The sequence below is a fragment of the Rhincodon typus genome, chromosome 26 (assembly GCF_021869965.1).
Source record: "Rhincodon typus isolate 14 chromosome 26, sRhiTyp1.1, whole genome shotgun sequence".
Taxonomy (NCBI): Eukaryota; Metazoa; Chordata; class Chondrichthyes; order Orectolobiformes; family Rhincodontidae; genus Rhincodon; species Rhincodon typus.
In genome coordinates this window covers 19,768,803-19,783,470 of record NC_063357.1, presented here as the reverse complement: position 1 = coordinate 19,783,470, position 14,668 = coordinate 19,768,803, and the positions used below count along the sequence as shown (strand labels likewise).

Sequence of the window (14,668 nt, the reverse complement as noted above, 5' to 3'; positions counted from 1 at the left end):
AAGAGTCAAAGAATGAAAGAATGCCGGAATAACATGTTGAACAGAGATGAAAAAATGACAAGCATCAACTCTTCATCAACATGAATTCCTACTGATTATGTTCTCCATGGTTACAGTTAAATAACTTGGTTTTCAAGTAACATACCAACTTGAATTCTAGGATAGTAAGGATCATTAATGTGGTTGTATAAAATGGTCTTTAACATGTTTTTAAAGTTCTGTTTTGGAGGGTTTGGTGACGGTTTGTAAAGGAGGCTTGTCCTGAGGTTTAATGATTTAATGGGGACAACTGGGGAGCAGAAATGGTTACTGCACCCTAAGGAACGGTGGCTCCTCATACATATTACTTTAGACTAATGGACTATGACTGTTCACTCAGTGACTTAGGAGGGAGTCACGGTACATAGACTCTATAATACCAAATGGTCTGATTAAATGCATATTCAATAATGCTAAGTTTCATGAATCTTTACCACCAACTGGAACAATTTGTTGTTTCAAAATGCTATCACTCTTTTTTTTGCTGTATTTAATTTGTAATTACAGTTTCTGTAGCTCCACGTCAGCATTTTAGATGGTGGATTTATTGAAATTTGATAAATCGTTGATCAATGCAGGGAATGCATATTCTCAGCTATACCTTCTGAGTTAATGCCCATACCATTCTGTTTTATTCCTTGTATCACAACATTTCTACTTTCTCCACATGCTGTCCCTTTTTTGGTGATATGGCGTAAAATCAAAATCTTTTATTTTAACCAATCAATCATCTGTTTCCTCTTGCTACTTATGCTGTCTTTGTTATATTTGACAATTTCTTGTTCCCATCTCCCTTTTTCAGCCTTTTTTTGCCTTTTTTTTTCATGGACTTCACTTTTTCTTTCTCACTTCAATAGGGGATGGAATGACATTGACAAATATTTTTCAGAAGTGACCATATATGATCCCCACTTTATAAATTGTGATTTGCCTAATTCATTATTGAATAGCTTATATTTCATCCTGGAAGCATTTAGAAGGGATTAAATATAATGGGTAATGGCACATTCACCAGGTACAAACTCTTTGCAGAGCATTTATTTATAGCCAAAACAAGCAGTGCCCATGAAATAATGTACATGGCAATTTGACAATAATTGTATAGGAAATTGTTCTGTTCGATATGCCCGACTTAATTGATTAAATGTGGGTAGTTTAAGTGGTGTTAAGTGCATATTCATTAGTTGCAATCACTGTGTACATCTGTATGGTGCTTACTAAAGAACACATTGGATGTTGGGTGAAATAATTTCACAAAGACCGGTATCCAATCACCAAGTCACCCTTTATTTATATGTGCATAGTACATGACACTGACCCAGCTAGCTCAGAGCCAGCTCCTAGAGTGAGCAGAACCCCTGACACTCCTGTTTATATCTGTCAGCCAGGACTCCCTGATTGGGACTGTTAACCTAGTCCAATCAGGAACTCATATTCTATGATGTCCACCTGATTGACCTTGTTCCAATCACTACATAGGATTACTTTAATTTCAACTGCATTGAGACTGAAACTTGCTTGAAGACAAGTACAATTTAAGCACAGCTCATGGTTTGAATGTGCTTTGGAGAGTAGGGCATCTGGCCTACATTGTTTGAAGACTATGCTGGAATAAGGATACATCATGGGCTGACCTTTTTCTGGGAAACTAATAGGACCTAAACCTCTATTCTTTGTACCTATATCTTTTCCACAGCCACAGTTTTAGGAATGAGGAGGTCTTGCGATTCAATAGATAACATCCCTACCTCTGAGCCAGAAGCTTTAGTTGGAGTTCCATTCCAGGAATTGGTAGCCATGGAAAATGTGTCACCAAAGAGGTTGATTGTAAACCCATCAATCCTTCCAATATGCCAACGAAAGGCAGTAAGAGTGGAAGAATCTCGTGGTTTTCCATGTTTGTAGGATTATGCCTCACAAAAGCTAAAGCCTCTGGTTTCAGGCGAGTAATCTATTCCAGGAAATTCTAGCTATGAAAACAGACATAAGGCTTTGTTTAATCTGCTTCATGTATATCTAAAAGTGAGAAGTCTTCTCAGTCTAAGTTTGGGTGCTTGCTCCCTTGACCTTATGAGTTGTTTTTTTTTTAGAAGTTGCGATGACACATTTCATAATTGTGGATAGATTTAGTAGAAGGTAAATAAATAAAGGGAAAAGCTTAGTAAAATTTTGTCGAATGCCAAGCCAACTATACAGCAAAGGAATTTGGAAGACAGCTTTCTTCCATGCGTCTTGAGCATTGACATCATGATTTGTAAATGTGCTAAAAATTTTACAATGCTTAATGCACAGAGAAATCTTCTCTTTTAATGTTGCAAATGTGGAAATTGCTCATTTTTTGTTTAAATTCAAGATCATTGAATGTGATTTTGTTTCTATATTAAATCATTTAAAGTTATTTTCTGCCATGAGATATATTTAAATGTTGCACAGTACATTAGAGGAGGATCTCAAAGGGCTTTAAATAATTATACTATCTGATTAAATAAAAAGTATTGTGTAGTTTGGTATGGAAGAAGCTCTAATTGTACTCCACGTTTCAAGTGAATTTTTACCCACTGCCATATGATAAAATTGGTATCTCTTGTTTCATATGACCATTGATGCTGGAATACACAACTTTACTCAATCAGACTTAAATGCAAATAAATAGCATCACTGATAATGATGTTGATAATGTATTATATCATTGGACTGTTTAAGTAGCGCTGAATACCATGACCAGCTTCTACTGCTATTTTTATTGCAAATTGTGGCAAATGCCATTTATGTCACATTAAAAATGTTAACAGTATAGAATGTCATTTCAAAAATCATAGACTTTGCTCCAGAAAATTAATTTTACTTATTCCTTCTCTCCGCTCCTATCTTCAGGCCAATATTATGCTTTCCATTCTACAAGAGTAATATTTAATGAATAGGACTATTAATAATGTCAAGGTCTAAGGGGGTCTTTTGGGTAACAGATAGGCGTATGCAGAGAGGATCATGTGACACAGTTAATGTGCCATGAAAATATCAGGCAGTGTAGAGTAATTATGAAGCACAGTAAAGGAGGAAATGCATTGAACTTTGAGTTTTAACCAGCGCTTTAATAGAGAAAAGCTGATTGCAGACTATCCTAACCCAGTTTATTTTACTTTTTTTTTGCATTTTGCTTTGTATATGGAGAAAGTCAGAAACAAAATTGAGCATTCAAATTCCATCCATTGAAATCTAGTTCAATTATTTCTGCTTGGTGAACTTTCCTTTTATTTAAAGAAAGAAACAAGGCAAAAACAATTTTATGAAAACCATCAAGGCAGCCACTTACTGTGGCTGGGTTTCGTAACCACTTCTAAATTTTCTCCCTAAAAGAAACCTTCAGGTTCGGAAAAGGACAAAATAACAACCCTTTTCATCCTTTTCCTGCAAGTACAGCTTATCAAGTTTGTGACTGACACTGACTCTTTAGTTTTCACAAGGAGCCGAAAGTGATTTCTATGAGAAAATATGGCTTTCCTCTACAGCATGCCACAGTGAATGAAGCTATAAAATTATGTGCAGCTTTATGACTGCCATTCAGGGATGCTTGTATATTGATGGTTCACAGGCCATATCCTTCTTTACCCCCTTGAAAAGCTGACGATGTGCCTGTGTAACTATTTTTCATGCATTTAATATATTAATTATCCAGTAAATGCTCCCTAGGCTATACTTTGGATTGCGAAGACTGACAGCTTTTCAATGAAGCTCCAAAGGCAGCCATCAGGCGCAGTGTATTATGTCGTAAAGGTCAGGGTGGGGTTAATGTAACTTTTTATTTGCTGATTTTTCATAGGTGGGAGCATGGTTAGTGGAAGAGAAGTACAAAAGAGAACACAGATACCAGTGAGGCATATTTTTTGTTCAATGTCAGATCACTCAATCCTCCGGAAAGGAGACGATTTCTGCAAAGGAACTCCAGGTCAAAGGGATTTCTCTCTCTCTTTCGTGGCTGCTTTCTGTGTTTCATTGCCTATATCCCCACAATCTCAAGTCCGAAATCTTGCAGACTGTTAAAGATTCATTGTATCTGCATTGCTTTTGTAGATTAGCATTAGATCACAAACCACATAATGTATAAAAATAAACCTGAGGTAAAACATTTTCTCATTTTAATTTATTTCATTTTTTGTGATAGATAATAGCCAACACAGGCGACAGCAAGGATGTTATATATCAACCTTTGTTCTTCGAAAATGCCTTGGGGAGGAGGTCTGAAATTAGAGGAATATAATTTTTTTTAATGCTGCAGGGGTAAAGGGGGAACTGATAACGATGCTCATCTGCAGGCAGCATCAGCAGACTAGCAATCAATATTGTGCCAGGTCTCAGCTGCATGGAATAACTTGGTCCACAAGTTTTGACCTCATAAAATGTATTAGGAATGCAGACATGATTAACTGTGGCCAGATTTATGTGAAATTAGAATCTGTTTAAGCACTTATATTCAAAAAGCCTTGGATCATAAAGAGCCCTTGTGCACAGTGTATGCATGTGCTTCAATAAGGCTAGTGTGACTATTGCAAAGGTACAATCAAAATATTGCACTTTTCTTAAAAAGAAAGGAGCCATGTGATAATTGAGTGCCTGCAAATAGCATAGTTGAGAGCTGGTAAAAAGTGTCCAATGTAGAAGAAATAGGTTTGAATGACTGCCGAGTTTAGAATTCAAATTAAAGCTCTCTAAATTGCCAATTCAATTATCAGACCACCATATTTTTAAAACCATTTTTGGAAAAGCAAAATTCCAGATTTCAAAGCATGACCATAAAGTCACATCCTTGGAAAGTTTGTGGTATTGTCATGGCCTAACACAAGGAGAGATGAGGTGAGGGGAGCAGCCAAAGGTAAACAAACGTCATTAATATTTTCATTTCCTGAGAGATGCATTTTTATTAAAAAAACAAATTAAGTACAATTCCCATTTAAATATGATATGCCTTATTGTATCATACAGCAGGAATGTCTGTGTGTATGATGTAGGCTATTTTAAAATGTCTCTCTCTTTGTAACTATTAATAGATATATTCTTTATTAGTACATAAATTGGGTATGAAATTAAGACTTGAAACACATTTGTTTTTTTGGATACCATTATTAATGAATTTTCAGGGCATTCCACAAACCAGTGCTGTGGGTCAAGTTTCATTATTAATAAATTGAACTCAAAAGCATTTCGCTGGTAAGGCAAGGATCCTGAACAGTGAGAGCAATCTCAGAATGTTATTGGTATTACTAACCAAGGTCAGAAAAGACGTATTCCACAATACCCATTTTAGATCCATTTCTCAGAGCTGCTATCCGTTCCAATGAAGAGTCACTGGACTCGAAATGTTAACTCTTCTTTCTTCCCACAGATGCTGCCAGACCTGCTGAGTTTCGCCAGCATTTTCCATTTTTGTTTCAGATCTACTTGTACAAGGCTGGGTTAACTTGGGTTTCACCTATTTATAAAACAAGTCTAAAATATCACACCATTTCCACAAGTGACTTCTTACCTTCATCATTTCTCACTTCTATGCAAACCACTTATACATCCTAATTGCCTGAGACTTAAGTCATTTCTTGCTATTGTGCTGAAGGAAGGCCTTGGATTAAGAAGCGGACAAAGGAAGTGTTTAAAAGCAGTTACTGAAGGCTTCCCCCAAGAAATGCAACACAGATGTCAACGCATGGGAGACCCTCATTCAGAAGAAACCAACTTGATGGAAGCACCTGAATGAAGGGACACAATTCTTCAAGAACAGCTGTCGGAAAGTGGGAATGTGGGAAAAGACCCAGAGAAAGAAATACCAGCGATCTTGAGGCCTCAGACCAATTCCACCTCCTGGAAACTCCTGCTAAATGTGTGGTTGAAGATGCTGCTCTAGGATTGGGCTCACCAGCCATACCAGGACCTACAGAACCCATGACCCAGTGATATGGAACTTCCTAAGTGGACAATCATACTCATTAGTGAGTGATTGCTGATGGTGACAACAATGGCTTGTACCTTACTTAATGAACAGACACACCTCTCCATCTTTTCCTTGCTTCCTGTCCTACCTAAATATCACGTACACTTCTATGTTCAAACTGTAATCAATACCATCTTGCAGCCATGTAAAATGGCTGCCAGATCATACTTACTTAATTCTATTTGCACTTTCAGTTTATCTGTTTTGTATTGCATGTTAAGTGCATTCAGATACAGAGCTTTCCATTTTGTCCAGTTACTGTTTTGTAATCTGTAGCCTTACCTAGTGACTTAGTTTTAGTTTATAATTTTTATCCTTGGATATGCAACTGTGTTGTCATAGTCATAGAATCCCTACAGTATGGAAACAGGGCCTTCAGCCCACACTAACCCTCAGAGCATCCCACCCAGACCCCTTTAACCCACCTAATCTAGGAATCCCTGAACACTACAGGCAATTTAGCATGGCCAATCCACCTAATCTGCACATCTTTAGACTGTGGGAGGAAACCCACGCAGACACGGGGAGAATGTGCAAATTCCACATGGACAGTTGCCTGAGGGTGGAATTGAACCCAGGTCCCTGGTGCTGTGAGGCAGCAGTGCTAACCACTGAGCCACCGTGCCACCCTATCCCTTTGTCATTTCCCATATTAATACCTTGCTCTCTTGTCTTGTCATTATTCCTTGATTTATCAGATTTTCCCAATTTTGAACCCTTTCTCCCACACTTAGTTTAAAATGCTCTTTAATTTCCTAGTTATGAGGCTCAGTATAACACTAGAGCTAGTGCAATTCAGGCGTAGGTTGAACCAGTGGTACAGATCTCAGGCGCTGGTGCCAGTGCCCCATGAACTGTAACCCATTTTATTCTGTAGTCACATATTCATTGTTCTAATCTCAATTGCCTGCTGCCATTTTAGGGATCACAGGTATACTCCAGAGATTATCAGTTTAAGGTTCTGCTTCTCAAGTTTGTTTCCAGCTCCTCATACAGACTTTGCAGAGCCTCTTTCTTTCTACCACAGCACTGGTACAAACATGGACAATGAGAGGATCCTTCCTCTTTCACTGCATCTCCATCTCAGCCCTGCACAGATGTCCTGACTCCTAGTACCAGACAGGCAACGATGCCTTCTGGTCCCAGGCTACACAGAACAATGTCAATGCCTGTCACTCTACTATTGCATACAACTGCGACATTCCTTTCTGTTCCTCCTACTTGAATGGCTTTCAGTACCACAGCGCCATGCTCACTCAGCTCATCAACCCAAGGGTGAGGGTAGTTGTATATGAGGGAGTATGGACTACATGTAGGCAATATTAGTTGAATATTCATGCAGGAGTCTCCAGTTTAAGTTGGCAGTCAGAACTTCATGGCATTAAAAAAAAACAGAGATTGTCAGGAACAGAGCAATAAATAGAACCCCTCCATTTTAACTGCTTGCCCACTCTGTTAAAATTCCTATCGTTACTTTGTAGTTAATGAATCACACATGTAAGGCTTTAAGTGGTAAAAAGGAATTAAAGCAGGACGATCAATATTTTGCATGGTCCAATACTTGTTATTCTACATCCTAACTGTTAAACAGGTGGCTATTCTGAGGACTCCAATTTGATATTTAGAGTTGATGATAAGAACAGAAGGTAAGGTGTTGCCCAGGGTCAATTTTGTTTTCCACCCTCATTCCTCTGTTCGGGCACATGTCCGCCATCATGGTTGCTGCCTACCTTGACCTGATTCTTGTTGTATTTTGTTATCAAGGGCCTGAGGCACTCTGGCAAATGTATGGCCCTCGACAGATGCTTGTGACTAGAAGCTCAGATATCAATAGCAGCAATAATATTTTATGACATTGGGTTGCTCAGCTGTTGTTCTGTCCCTGAAGGGGCATTTTGTGCACTCTCTTGCAGTGTTGAATTCCTGTCAATCTACCTTTTTTCAGTTCAAATCTGCTGGACATCCATATGTGTAAATTCTCCCCTGCTTTGCTTTATTATTGTGTTTCTGCTGAGTTTCTGAGGGGAAGAGACATTGACGTTAAATGGAGAGTTAGGCAGTAGGAGCAAAGATCACCACATAATGCCCTCGTTTAGTTGAGGCGTTCCCTTTATGGTCCCAGAGAATAGAAGATGCTGGAGCAATGGTTGTTGACGGACAATGTTATCAGGTTTCTGATTTGAGGATCCAGGCTGATACTCTAGGGAGATGAGTTCAAATCCCACCACCACAGCTTGTGGAATTTAAATTCAATTATGATTTTTTTTAATGTAGTGTTGAAAGATAATTTCAGTGATGGTGACCACGAGGCTATTACAAATTGTCATAAAAACTCCTCTGGCTCACTAATATGGTTTAGGGATTGAGAAAGCTGGCCTACAGGTGACTGCAGACCCACAGTAAAATGGTTGGCTCTCATTTGCCCTCTGAAATGGCCTCACAAGTCACTCAGTTCAAGGGCAAATAAAGACAGGGAATAAATCCTGGTCTGGCTGATGGTGTCCACATCCCATACAGGAAAATAAAATTGTGATGAATGAAAATGCTGTGTGAGAGATTCAGATCTGACTATGGTAGTTGAAGCCTTAGATATAAAGGTAGTGGTTTCATAGGATTTTTTGTGAGGGTGTTTGTTCATTTCTGATTATACAGTGCTTGAAGTTGGTTTTCAATTGCTTTTGTATTTAGTAGGATATTTCAGACAATCAGCCATTGAATGGTGGAGTTGACTTGATGGGCTGAATGGCCTACTTCTGTTTCTATATCTTACGGTCTTATGGTCTAATTAGCAACAACTTGCATGTCTATAGTATTCATTACACAGGATCATTTGGAATCGGAGCATGGACCAAACTGTTTGGCTCTGGAAGTCTGCTCCATCATTCAGTACAATGGTGACTAATTGTCTACTGCCACTTTCATGCCCTATCCTTGTATTCCTTCATTCCCGTAGTGCCCAGAAATCTGCCAAACTGAACAAGAGAGCCTCAGCAGAGCATCGGGGGTAAAGAATGTAAAGATTCATAACGTTTTCATTAAGGTGATCTTCCTCTCATCTTAGTCCTAAATGGTCAACCAATCAATTTGATCATCCCAGACTCTTTAGCCACAGTGATAGAACAGTCAAGAAATTATCCGTATCATCACAGAAGATCAAAGACTGATGAATGGACCCTCTAATCTCAAATAACACAGATCTTGCTAACGTTGATCTCACCTAGCGCACACCCTGCGCAATGTAACCTGTATGCCTCTGTCTAAGTCTAAGTCTTTTTGATCTGTACATCTTTTGCTTACTATGATCTGCCTGTACCGCTCGTAAACAAAGCTTTTTATTGTATTTCAGTACACGTGACAATAAATCAATCGATCAAAGAAATTGAAACCCCAGTACAAGGGCATATGCTGAAAGGCTGAAATATTAATGGGAAATATTGGACAATTTGACCTGGACTACACTGTCTGAGAATGCAATGGATCAAATTAAATAAGTGCTTTCAAAAAGAAACTGGATAAGGATCCAAAGAGAAAAGGTTTGATGGGATACGTGGCAAAGGCACCTTGTCAAAGGTCAGGAAATCCAAATAATTACATCCACTGGGCCTCCTTTGTTCATTACCTCCTCAAAGAATTCTAACAGATGTGACAAAAATCTGTCTATTTTCTCTTTAAATTTACTCACTGCCCCAGCACCCACTGTACTCTGGCTTGGTGAACTCCACAGATTCATGGCCCTTTGAGAGAAGTAATTTCTTGTCGTCTCTGTTTGTATCTGCTACATCTTACCCTAAAACAATGACCTCTCCAACAGGAAGTTAGAGGACCAGAGTGTGGGATAGTGAGGATAATCACTGGCCCTGTCCCATGTGCACAGAGCTGTGAGTGGACAGTGTTTGAAAATACACTGAAGATCTGCACCCACTAACTGCATTGGTTTGCATGCCAAGATAGATAAGGTTCACATATATGAGCTGATCTACTTATGTAAGGAGAATGTCTATGTCCAACCAACTTTTCTCAATGCAATAAAAAGCTCCTTTGGAGGATGTGGTAGAGGAAATGGTATTTTATTCCTGCTACTAAACGCACTACAGCACAATTGTATGGGTAGCTGTAAAGTTCACGAGCATGGGTGCAGAAGTTACTGCAAATCATCCACAGCTGTGGTGCTACAAATCACCCTCCTTGTCAGTCAATCAGAATTCGATGTGCAGACCTATAGAGAGTACAGCTGGCCAAGCGTTAACATCTCCAAGGTAACTAACTGATATGGAGATGCTGCTCGTGGGTTGTCATAACCAACTTCCTCATGCACATTCTGCTCTGTAATGCACACCAATCACATTCACCCGTATACTTCAGTATCATTGCTTGCGAGGCAAAATAAAAAAGTAGCAATTCTGTTTAGCTTCTTCAATTTTGTCCTCACTGGGAAACTCTTGAAAGGTCTGCAATTAAGCACCACATTCACAACAGAATACACAACAGGTGGCTCTGTGCATGTTAGAAATGACCATCTGCAACAACAAATGGAAACCATAAATGATGATGATTATAAACCAGCTTTCTGAACCCTGATTTTAATTTGAGGTGGTAGTGGTGTAAGTGGAGACCAGAGGGTGTGGCAAACCATCCATCTTGGCAGTCTGAGCCTTTGGAGCACCTCAACTGCTTCAAATCTCTTGCAGAAGCTGGGCAAACAGCCACCTTTCTCTTTATTAGCTGCTCGTCCCAATCTATGGTGTGTAACAAGACTCTACACTTGACGCTGTTAATGTTAAACAATGCAATGTTTGCCGTTGCAAAGAATTGTGTAGCTGTAGTATTTTTCAGGCCAAGACACAGAATCATTAATGACCCAGGCATTGATTGCCTGGTGGAATGCAATGGCTGCAAAAAGCTTACTCGTTGCACTTAAATTCTGAATTAATATTATTTTATGTTCACAAAATTTAAAACTTTAAGGATTAAAATCAGAATTGCAAACTGTAATACTCGAACGATACATGCCATTTAGTTATACCTCCTGATGGCAGGATATTTATGTCTTCAAACTATTAATATTTTATACTTGAGCCATAACGCAGCAGAAGACATCTTTTATATTAAGTTTTTTGTCATTTTTATTTTCGAGCATATGATCATTTACTCCATGGTCATTATATAGAAGTGGCACATGGAATCTGACAGCCTGTGAATTACATTAAATACAGCCAGTTTGTCATATTAAGAGAAATTGGCACTAGTTCAATAGTCTGACATTTCAGTCCACATTTTCTGCTTTAAATTTGGGGGATTTCCCCGGGTTTATTGAGAACTTTGAGTCTGCCTGAAAGGGTGAAGGCAGCAGATCTAAAAGGACTCTGGCAGTAGACACATGGGAACACCATCACCTGCAAGTTTCCCTCTAAACCCCACACCATCCTGACGTCGAACCATATCGATCTTTCACTTTAAATATCACCAGACCCGAAACATTAACTGTGAGTTTTCTTCACAGATGCTGCCAGACCTGCTGAGCTTTTCCAGCAACTTCGGTTTTTTTTGCTGATCTTTCACTGTAGCTGGGTCAAAAGCACTCTCTCTGTCATTAATGGCACTGCTTCTGTTCCTACACTACATGGACAGCAACAGTTCAAGAAGGCAGCTCACCACCATCATCTCAAAGGCAATTTGGGACAGATAATTAGCAAATGTTGGCCCAGCCACACTCTGTGAAAGGCAACAAAATAATTTAACAGCAGTAACTTCCAAAAGTAAATTGGATATGTTTGAAAAGGGATTTTTGGTTGTGAGGGGTGCCTAGGGGAAACGACAGGGGAATAGGACTAATAAGATCACTCTTTCACAGGCAAGGTGGGATGCATGTTCTCCTGCTGGGCAGTACGACTCTGCATTTCTGTGAATGCCATCTAAACATACCTGACAATCACCTGATTCGGGCTGTTTCCGTGTAGACCAGTGATGGTCACATACTTCTGTGCCTTGGCCCATCAAATTACGTAGGCACTTCTGTAAGTTGTCCCTTGTATCTGTCACTCTCACGTTGGTTTAGCAAAACTCCAATTTCAGAATCTTCAATCTAAAATACCATTGATGATGGCCTCTGACCAGAAATTTCTTCCGGCTGGTCCCATTGTAATTTTGGTGGCAATTCAGATGAAAGATGTTTTCACCATACCTCTCTCCAGTTTATGGCAAAGGATTTGGGGGGAATACCTAAGGACAGTCCCACACCTTTTGATGCATGGAAACCGAAGAGCTGTCCATCCAGTCTGTCAGTAACATCCAGTGCTGATCCTGCGAGCGTTAGAATCATAGAATAGAATCCCTATGGTGTGGAAAGAGGCAATTCAGCACATCACGTCTACACTGACCCTCCGAAGATTATCCCACCCAGACCCAGACCCCCACGTTCCATAATCCCACATTCCCCATGGCTAACCTACCTACCCTGCCCTCCAATGCAGACTATGGGTAATTTGGCATGGCCAATCCACGTAACCTGCGCATCTTTGGACTGAGGAAGAAACCAGAGCACCTGGAGGAAACCCACACAGACACAGCGAGAAGGTGCAAACTCTACACAGACAGTTACCTGAGGCTAGAATCAAACCCAGGGCCCTGGTGCTGTGAGACAGCAGCGCTAACCACTGAACCACCGGTTTGCAGGGTCACAGTTTAACAGAATTTATTAAAGTATTCAGTTAACTGCCAGGGACACTCCTTCAGCAATTACCAGAGAGGGGAAGACAATAAAAATGGCATAAAATGTGCTGAGTGTCAGTATACGGAATGGGGAGTGTACATTGAGAAGGAACACTACGTAGTTCATCAGCCTTCTTTCTAAGTAGAGCGGGGAAGGGTGGTGCACAAAATAGGCAAAGTTATTTTCGTTGGTGAATTGTTTCCACACTTGGTGGGCCTCACTTTGGCTAGATAGTTAGCCCTGCAGTACATTTACTGTCACTATATGCTTTGCACTCTAGTCTTCTGCTCGCACAGAATCAAAGAACTTCTCCTGTTTGGAAGTCCCCTTCCTGGGACACACTCGCTATTGTGAGTGACCTTGTTTGGTATGGTGCAGTCACATTGTTCAGAAAGGTCTCATGTCCATCTGGAGTCCTTGAGTCAACTGCATTTGGAGTACCATGTGCAGTTTTGGTCTCCTTTCCTCAGGATGGGTATTATTGTCTGAGAGATAATGTTTACCGTATTCATTACTGGGACGGTGGGACTGTCCTATGAAGAGGGATTGGGCAAACTCTGTCTCTATTTTCTACAGTTTTGTAGAATGAGAGGTGATCTCTTTGAAACCTGAAAAATACTTAAAGGGATTCACAGAGGTGGTGCAGGTAAGATGTTCCCCTTGTTAGAGGAGTTTAGAACTGCGAAAAATAGGAGAATGCCACTTAGGACCAAGATGAGGAGAAATCTTTTTACTCAGACTGTGATAAATCATTGGCATATCCCAGAGGGCTGTGGAAGCTCGGTCTTTGAGCATGTTTACAGTAGAGATTGATATATTCCTGATTATCAGTGGCAAAAGGGTTATGGGGATAGTGTGGGTAAAAAACATTGAAGAGTTCAATCAGTCATGGTCAATGATTATATTGGTGATGGGCTGAATGGCCTACTCCTATTTCTATCTTAGCTACCTCCCAGTCTAATTCATGGTCCTTCTGCTTACTTTACAGCTGGAGTGTACCTGAAAGGAAGTGGACCTTTCATCCCATTGATTTTAGTGAAATACCGAAGAAGTATTCTGTGCCAGAGATAGAGTTATTCTTAGAAAGGTTCAAATGTCAAATTGGACATCAGTATTGGAGCTGGAAATTACTGAATGTCTCAATGGCTACTCAAAGCAAAGTTGGTTGTGTGATGATACTATGGCTTTAAATGTTATGTATTTTGTCCTGTTTCTTTTATGAAGAGTGGTCTGGTCCCAGGCCATAAAGTAAACAGCTTGTCAGGCCTTGAGTTTTTATTTTAAATTTGGAACAAATGAAGCAGTGAGAACGGGTGGGGTCAAACTCACGTAGAACCGGGATTTTAGTTTAACTTTCAGTAGCTGCTGGGATCTTGAAGCTGGATGTGGAAGCTTTTATTCCTCTGTCTGTTACGACTAAGAACTTGTGATCTCTTCCTGCTGCTAGAATTGCATTGAGACAATCTATTTTACTGAATTTGCCTTTGCTAAGTGTGTGTTTATGGGATGGTTCTGAGGAAGGGTCACCAGATCTGAATCGTTAACTCTGATTTTTTTCTTCACAGATGGTGCCAGATCTGCTGAGCTTTTCCAGCAACTTCTGTTTTTGCTCCTGTGTTTATGGGATGTTACATTTTGGAACAGTTGCTGTTCAGTAGTTAAATAATCTATTATTATATTAAGTTTTCCAATGGAGTTAAGCTATTCCAATTCTTCTTTCTTATGTTTCTATTTTAAGTATAGTGTAAGATAAAGTGTGTTTTGTTTTAAGCCCAGTAGTTTGACCAATAGAATTACATCTGGAACACACCACTTTACACTTGCCTTTAAAAGTAAGCAAAAGTTGGGGTCCAGGTGATCTTAATATATTTTGAGGGGATTTGGTGTGGTCCAATATAAATTGGGCACTCTTGTATGGATCAAAATCTCTAATTCCATGT

At 39.7% G+C, this 14,668-nt stretch overlaps 1 long non-coding RNA gene across 1 annotated transcript in view; it reads right to left on the bottom strand.

Moving 5' to 3' along the window:
* Positions 1-11,117: 11,117 nt before the first annotated feature.
* The window catches only part of LOC125486148, a 252,531-nt gene continuing 248,980 nt past the window's right edge, over positions 11,118-14,668 (bottom strand). The window contains exon 3 of the long non-coding RNA XR_007264831.1: positions 11,118-12,350. This is a non-coding gene — a long non-coding RNA (uncharacterized LOC125486148). The remainder of the gene's footprint in view (positions 12,351-14,668) is intronic.